This window comes from Camelus bactrianus, chromosome 1 (genome assembly GCF_048773025.1).
Source record: "Camelus bactrianus isolate YW-2024 breed Bactrian camel chromosome 1, ASM4877302v1, whole genome shotgun sequence".
Taxonomy (NCBI): Eukaryota; Metazoa; Chordata; class Mammalia; order Artiodactyla; family Camelidae; genus Camelus; species Camelus bactrianus.
Genome location: NC_133539.1, coordinates 147457886 through 147466662, shown reverse-complemented (window position 1 = coordinate 147466662; position 8777 = coordinate 147457886). Strand labels below are relative to the sequence as shown.

General features: G+C 43.9%; 1 long non-coding RNA gene across 1 annotated transcript; it reads left to right on the top strand.

The window, feature by feature from the left end:
• The first annotated feature begins 752 nt into the window (after positions 1-752).
• Positions 753-6889, top strand: LOC141579068 (uncharacterized). Its single transcript, XR_012510090.1, has 3 exons — positions 753-859; positions 5000-6387; positions 6712-6889. It is a non-coding gene; the product is annotated as an uncharacterized LOC141579068 (long non-coding RNA).
• The last annotated feature ends 1888 nt before the right edge of the window (positions 6890-8777 follow it).

Here is an 8777-nt window from a genome sequence, read left to right as displayed (position 1 = left end):
CATGCATAGCGTTTTGACAGTTATCTGAAACACTGTTTTAAACCCTCAGTTGAAAAGGGAAGATAAAATGTTACACCTGGCCCGGACGAGGATAGGGGTGGGAGTGGCCCAGAGGAAGCTGAACAGGACCCGCGGCCTCGGATCACAACACAGCCCCGTTCCTTCCCGAGGTTCGCAGCCGGGAAAGCAGAGGCCTGGGGACCGGACCGCCTCGGGGCCTTTGGGGGAGGCCGAGGGAGGGACGGATACCCGCGCAGGGCTGGGGAGGGGCCCGCAGGGACTCACCGTCTGTGCAGCGGCTCCTGGCCCACGGCTGGGTGGGCGTCGGTGGCGGTTGAGGCTGCGGTGCCGGCTGAGGGGGCCGAGGCGGCGGCAGTACCGGCTGAGGGGGCCGAGGCGGCGGCGGTACCGGCTGAGGGCGCTGGGCGGGCGGCGGCGGCGGCGGCGGTTGAGGCTGCGTTGCCAGCTGAGGGGGCTGAGGCGGCGGCGGCGGGCGCGGAAAGGACTTGAGGGACTCGAAGGCCTTCGCCAGCTTTTCCAGGGTCGCCATGGCGGCCTCCCGCCCCGCGGGGTCAGCCCCCGGTGTCGCCGTGCCGACCGGCGGCTCTGGTCAGCAGCGGTGGCAGTGAACGGGGCTCGGGACCGCCAGCAGGTGCGGACCCCAAGCGCGCGGCCATCTTGGAGCCGTCCCGATAGCCCCCGCGGCCCTGCGTCTTGCCACGCTCCGCCGGTGGGGCGGGGCCTGGCCGCAGGATTGACAGCCGGAGGCAGCGGCCTCCGCCAATGGCTGCCGCGCCCGCCCCTTGGGCTCAAAGAGCCGCCACAGCTGCTGGAACCACTGCGTTCTTCCCGGCGAGGGGTGAGGGGTACTGCACGGAGATCGGGAGGGCGGTTCGGGGGCGGGGTTGCGTGGCACGGCGAGGAGGGTGGGGAGGGCGGGGTGACTTGTGATTGAGGGTCTCTCTTGGCGACGGGCGTCCCCGGACGACGCCTAGCAGGTGGCAGTGAGGCGGGGCAGTGGGCTGGGAGCCCGAGACCCCCACGGGGTGCTTGCCCACCCCGCGGCGCGGGCGGAGGGCCGGCTCGCCGGACAGCCTGCTGTAATAAGCTGACTGTTATATATTTGGCCTTACCCTTGTTAGTTGCCTCAAATCACTCCTTGTTCACCTTCATGATCATTACCATAGATACACTTCTTACAATCCTCGTACTTACTATGTTCCCTCATGCTACAGGGCCATACACATGCTATTCTCACTCTTAGAAATAATCTTTTGCACATCAATCCCCTACTCCCCTCAAGAGATTTGCCTATCTAATTCCAATCACTCTCAGTGCTCAGCTAATTTGTGAATTCATAAAGCCCATTACATTAACATAATTTCTTAACACCATGTAATTCTCCTTTATCACATTATTAAAGTATACTTTATAATAACATAAAAACTCTTCCATGCATGAAGGTAGATATTAAACAATTAAGTTCACAGTATAAAGTTGTAAGTACATATACTGTATATTTTGAAAAATGTTAAGGAATAACATACTATAGTTAAATTCATTCATAATTTTTCATAGAAATATGGAAATATTTATTCCAAGTAGGATCATCATTATATGTGTGTGTGTATATATGTATATATCTCTCATCCTTCATTCACATTAAAAGTTCTGATAAATTATTGCCAACAATTAACTTTTATACCCAAAATTACCAATAAAGGAATAGGAAAGAAGGGAGAAAAGAAAGAAGGAAGGAAAGAAGGAAATTGAGGGGTTTTAGAACTCTTGAGGTTGAGACATATTAAAGACTCAGATTTGTACACTTATATATGATAATTACTTTCCTGAAATGATATAAAAACACAAAGAAAACTGAAAGCTAAATATAAAGTTATTTACAACCCAAATTTGAGGTTAATTTATATCTTCAATTGATTTGCATTTTTAAAAATTTAATATTACACTGTTCCATTGCTATAATATAATCAAATTCATAAACAGAAAACTATATATGATATATACATCCTCTCACCATTTATAACATTTCTGAAACTATTTTTGAAGTAGAATATTTTATATTTAAAGTTTTTATCATTGGAAAGGCTTTGAATGTTTTAGCACTATTAGATTTAATTTACTTGATCATAATATTTTTTCCAATACATGAGAAATAATATCTTACATGGTTTTGATCATTCTTTAAGTAGTTTGTTAATATTGTGTAATAAGTGAATTCATGGAATGTTATTATAGACTTAGACATTTTTTATTTGAAGATGTCATCTTTTGTAGTATAATAATAAGGCCATTATTGTAGGAATGTGAAGGAGTCAGACATTGCTTTTAGTAAAAACATCACTCTAAAGGGCATATTGGCAATAGCAGCATGTGGTTAAGATCATGTCAATTTTTTGTAAATCTTTAACAAATTCTGAAATCACTCTGGTTGCTTACAAATTTATAAAACACAATTACTTGCAGGAAGAACAAGGCTATAGTCACTGCATGACAAAGGAATGCTGCTTAATAAATAAGTGAGGAGAAGAATTAAGTTTAATCCAAGGAAAGCAGCATTCTTAAAATATTTTGGATTGATTCGAGGAACAGGGATTTTATGATTATTTATTTAGCAGAGTTTATATAGACATTTATGTGTGTGTGTGTATCCTTCATGTCTGTATCAATTCAAATAAGATTTTGCCACAAAAATAAATTTTAGAGCCAAAAATACCAATCAAAAAGAAAGAAGAGGGAAGGAAATCAGGAAGGCAACTTAACATCAAAAAATTTCGTCATTATTTAGAGTAAAGATCTATATCAACTAAACATTTGTATTGTGATCTCCACATTCCACTAAAACTTATGCCATTTACCTATAAATATAAGCTTTTATTTGCTTCTAAAATAAATAATACATAAATTTAATGAAACTGCAGCTCAAAAGAAGGAAATAGCATTAGAAATTCAGTCATCTAGTGCAGTAGCTAAAGCATGGGTATGACCAGACTCTTAGCAATCAGAGAACAACCAAGAAAATGTGCCAAAGTGTTGGATACCCAGATTTGTTCCCAGGGCAGGGAAATAGGCATATCAAGAAAAGTAAAAGAATATACCATATTTAGAGCTTAATTATAATGCAAAATAGATATATACCTATATCTATTTCAAAATGTTAAATTTAAAAGTGGACCAGAAAAAAATATAAACAAAATTACTTCTATAGAGAAAACAAAGAATAGCCTTGTCTTCTTCTATTAAAGACTGACTAGCCACAAAATATTATGGAAATAGCTATAAAGCTTTGAGGAAAAATATTATAATTCTATAATTGTGTTACCACTAAGGTTGTTATGTTTGTAGTTAAGCCAAAGTAATACCAAGACATTCAAAGAATCAGAAGGAATGGTAACTATATATTTATCCTAAAAAGTAATAATAAGTACTAAGAAAAGGATACATTTTTTAAAATGTAAGAAGTAAGATATGATTATATAAATGCTATGTTAAAGGGTATTGAATCTACAAGTAGACAAAATAAGGATCATGTCTATTTTGAAAATATTTCAAAATAAATGCCAATAAATAAAAATAATTCTTAAAATGATATTTCAATCTAACTTGTTTGACTTTGTAAATGCATGTTACTTTATATCAATTTGCATTATTTTTATATGGTTAATAACACAGATACAATTAAAAGAAAGTGTATAAAAAGTTGAGATAGCAAAAATAACTTTCTTTTCTAATATTTACAAATAAAAGATTTAACAGTGAATTTTTATCAATCATAAGTCTTTATATTTTCAGTAAAATATAAAATTATAATGGAGAAAAATGTAAGCAAAACTAACATAACTTTGTAAATCAACTAAGACTTAAATTTAAAAAAATGCAAACTAGGTTTTTTTTAAAAAAAATTCATTTATTTCAGTTAAAAAATAGTCACTGTTTTATTTCAAGACGTTGCAGAGATGATGTACTAATATGCTGGTGCTTTAATACCTCAAAGTTCAGAAATCACTGCAGGGAGAGGCTGACGTGTCTACAGTCAGGAGGAAAAAGCCAAATCCTTCCCCTGTGTCCCCGCACCCTGCCAGTGTCCCCTTGGCCCAGGGGTGAGGAGAGGCAGGAAGCCTGCAGAGCATGCTCTGTGCTCGCAGCCCCTTCAGCCAGTCTTGGAACACTGCCCCCTCCTGGGTGTGAGGTGTTTCAGTGCCACTTGCTGTGTGGTCCTGCCTGGCTCCTCTCTGAGGTCACGTCCTCAGAGGTCAGTGCAGGCCGAGGTCAGGGTCTGTGCCTGTGGGTCTGCTTCCTGGCCTCCCCTGTGCATCTGAAACAAGTTTCACACTACGTGCAGGCCCACAGAGAAAGTTGTTGTTCAGATTTTTCTGTTTCTTAGTGCAGTTTTTTCCCCCCTATTTATAAAAATTACATTTACTGTACAAAATTTAGGTAAAATGGAGAAATGTAAAGAAGAAAATAGACTGACCCACAAACCTGCCCAGAGGACTGTGCCACACTTTTTCGGTATAGTCTACTGAGCTCTTTTTCTTAGACACACGATACACGTTTTAAGCACAGTTGGGATACCCTCCATCTGATTTCGTGTTCTAATTGTACAATGTGCTCCTGAAGTTGTATTTTGCATATTGATTTATCCCTGATGTATCTTTATGGTTAAATACTCTGTGGAAAGATATTTAGTAACTACCTGACAGCCCATCATGTGGGTGTAGCACAACTCACTTACTTGTTTTCCTACCATTGGCTGTGGGTTATTTTAATATATTTAATCTGTGATGAAGCTGATACTCAACATGGGTTGAATTAATTTTAGAAAATGTTGTATGTAATGTACTGAGTATAGAAATTGTGAATAGTTTCTGTTTGCGAGAGCTACTGTTCTTATGATTTTAAGTTTCTGATTTTAATAATGTGTACATATCTTTTATCTTGATCTTAAATATTCTACAATTGGCTTGGTCTCCTGAGAAAGGCTACACACTCTCTCACTTCTAGAAGTTGTGCACCTCAGAAGACATAAGAGGAATTCAGTCACCTTTTCTTGCAAATTCACTGGTAACTGTCTGTGATTGTACTCGGTGGAACTGATACATCCATCAGATGGATGAGGATTCGCTCCAACCTTCTGTCTCCATGAGTGTGTGACAAGCAGCCAGTGCCATCAGGGTGCTCAGAAAGCCTCCTCTACCTGGTGCAGGTGGGGATTGTCCACTCTGCCCGGCTGCTCCCACCAGCATGAGCTGGACCTTCCCAGCCTGTGGCCTGCATGTTGAGTGGCACCCCAGGGGGCTGGTGAGGCCCTGGGGCCACACAGCAGCTCCTGGCCCTCTCCTGCTGGTGACGGCTGACAACCAGGTCACTGGCCCGGGAGGGCAGCTGGGTGAGCAGATCCAAACTCCCCTCAGCATGGATCTCACATAGCATAGGGTTGAGGGGAACCTGCCAGACTGTTCCTTCCTACCAAGTGCAGCCCTTACTAGAGTGAGCAGGTCAATTACTGAGTCCTTAATGCATGCCTAAACCATGCTGTGTGCTTGACCTGCTGCCTGTCACTGGGTCTCTTCTGTGCACCCACTCGCCGCATATGATAGGTGAAGGTGCCAAGGCTGAAACATATGTGTTAACAGGTGTGGTCATGGTTACTCTGCCCACAGATGTAGAACCAGGATCTGAGTCCAGGTTGTCACACCCTAAGTAACGCATGCTAACCAGGTTGTTGACTTTTAAATGCAAGCCAATTTGTAGTTGGTTTAAAAATTAATAGTTAAACAGCAAAAAAAAAAGTGACAATGAATATATATATGTTCATGTATAACTGAAAAATTGTGCTCTACACTGGAATTTGACACAACATTGTAAAATGCCTATAACTCAATAAAAATGTTAAAAAATTAATAGTTAAAACTTCTTCCTTTTTGTTAGAGGAACAATAGTGACCCATTGTTTGGACAGACAACAGCATTTTGGAAATTAAATGCCTTCTGCGGTTTTCTCTTCACATTCCTAATGGAAAGGCCACTTTGCTTACAGAGCATCTGGAATTGCATGCATGGTCATTTTATTCCCCCTCCCCCAGTCCTGAGCTTTGCACAGAGTGGAGATTCAGTAAATGCTTGCATTGCCAGGGCAGGTGGGGGCAGGAGTCTAACTTAGAGTCCAGGGAGGGCTTCCCTCCAGGAATTACTCACATGTTGTTTTGCCTCTCTGTCTCCCCAGGTGGAAGATTAGGTAATTGGAAGCTGCATCAAACACATCCCTATTGCAGGTAGAGATATTATGTATTTCATTCAACAGCTGCCAAGGGAGAGGGAGGTGGGAATCCCTCCTGAGCAACCACTGGAGACTGCAAAGGCCATTAAGGTAAAAACAGATGGGAAATTGGCCAGTTTGGGGGTGAGAGAGAAACGGTGTTTGCACACTTCCCCTTGTGGCTGCCACCCCTGCTCCCACCGTGCCTGTCCTCCCCTCCCCATGAATGTGGGTCTCCATCTGTTTACCAGTTGAATTAAGGGGCTGAAAGCTTAGCCTCTTCTCTGAACAGGGATGCTTGTGGAGGTTCCAGCTGTAAGTGAGAGCAGCTTGATAACTGGTATTGAGCATCCTGTGTAGTATGATGTCATTTAATTGGAGCCTGATTAGACAGAACCTTCAATTAGCCAATGTGTCTTTCACCTCTCCCTCCAGGCTTCATTTCCCGAGTAAGGAGCAGACAGCAGCAGCAGTGACTGTGAGGAGTCCTGTGCAGTCAGCCAGAATTCAAACTCATTTCCAGCTCTTGCTGTGTGTGGTTCTGTACCCTGAGAATTACCATTCAGAGTGATGCTGTTCTAGCGTGAATCATTGAACAGAGTCCTCCTGTGTTTTCTAGACTCTGTTACCATGCTGGAGGAGTTACAGGAAGCTCTAAAATTAAATCAGTAAGATTCGGAGGAAAATGTCTCATTGGCCTTTATTTAAAATGCCCACTTGACTAATCCATCAGTTTTGTCTTTGTGTCAGTCTGTAGGTAGCAGTTGACAGACCCCTTTCAAAGCAATTTTCTCTTCAGGTTGCAAAATCAGGACAAATTACTGTTTTGTTCTTGTTTTGTTTTAGTCAAAATGAAGAGATTCTTATTAATACAAGGATAATTATTATATAAAGAGCAAAGATTTTGTTTTTGGAGAAAAATTTAAGCATGGAAGTGACATGTGACCTTGAACACATAGTTTCTGAGCTGCAGGGGAGTTTAAGGGAGGTTAGCCTCCCCCCTTCCCTCCCACTTTTGCACCCAGTAACAAGCTGGTTGAAGGAAAGCTAGTGCCTGGGGGGAGTCCCACATTTTGCATGACACTCTTGGTGGATGGAGAGGTATTTTTAGGACAGGGTGCACAGGTGCGAGTCAGGGCTCCTGTGAGTAGGGTGGCTGGGTGCTCTGGTGTGCCCAGGACTAGAGTTTCCAGGGCTGGGGCACCTCAAAACTTGGGTGTGTGGTCCTGGGCAGCCCATGGGAGTCAATACTTTCCCCCTGGGGGAAGGTTTACAGAAGTAGCATAAGACATTCTTTTTATGTTAAAATATTTCCTAGAACTTCCCCTAGTCCTTTCCTTGTGTTTCTTCAAGGAAATAAATTTGGATATTTGACCGAAGTTCCCTCGCCACCCCACTCCTGTTACCAATATGTCACAAAGCCTCTGGCTCCGGACCGTCGGGGTGGCCATGCAGGTGAGCAGGGCCCTGAGTATGCTGACTGTGACAGAGGCTGCTCTCCTAGTCCTCGTGGTGGATTTTACCTTCCTCACTGGCTCTCTGGGGTCCATCTCTGACCCTGAACCAGGTTTGGCCCATTTGGTCGGTGACAATGTATCACTCAGCCATGAAGGTCAGGAAGTGGAAGAGCTCCTTGTGTTCCCTGCAGGTCAGCCGCCCCAACCCTGCTGTCAGTTAGTTCTTGCCCCACTTCTCTCTGTGGGAGTGGGTCAGAGTTGCCCTGTGTCTTGTTGCCCCTGTGGGCAGGAGTGGGCCTGAGGTTGTGTGGATCCTGTTGGTGGGGGCAGTGGTGGTCCAGGTCTTGGGGCTGACACACTGCACACCATCAACTCTGTGGAGGCACTTCCTGCCTTCTGTTAAGCCTCTGAGATGCTGCAAGACTTTGACCTGGTGTCTTAGGACAACTTACTGTTTCTGCCCTCAGCCTGGTAGATTTGAGGTTGTATGGAGTGACCCACTCACTCAGTTATCAGTGAGCACAGGGGTGTGTAGCAAGTCTGGCCCATCAGTCTTACAGTTGTGCAGAGTATACCAAGGGTGGTATTAGGTTTCGTTTCAGGGATTCTAAGAAATTTTGAACTTAGTATTGTGAAAATGCCTTCAGAGGTCCTCCTGAGCACCAGCTTTGGGCCTGACAAAGTGCAGGCATTGAACAAAGCCCACTTGGCCCACAGGAAGCTGACTTTCAGAATCTGGTACCCAGGGGCCAACCGCTGTTCTTGTGAGGTTAGCTCTAAGGTTGATCTGGATGATCAACCCAGAGACCCCCAGTCAGGCATCACCAGCTGAGGAAACACTTTGCACAGCACAGGCTGGGGCTGGCACTGAGCGGGTTCTCATGCCCCAATGTGTGGCAGCTCCATTCAGTCAAAGTCGGGCTTTCCTTTGGTTCATGGTCCCAGCACCTTACAAAGTGCTGTGCCATTTACTTATTTATCACCATCACTGGTTACTCTGACTCTCAGCCAGTGTATGGGCCAGTGGGCAGGGGTCTGTGTGTG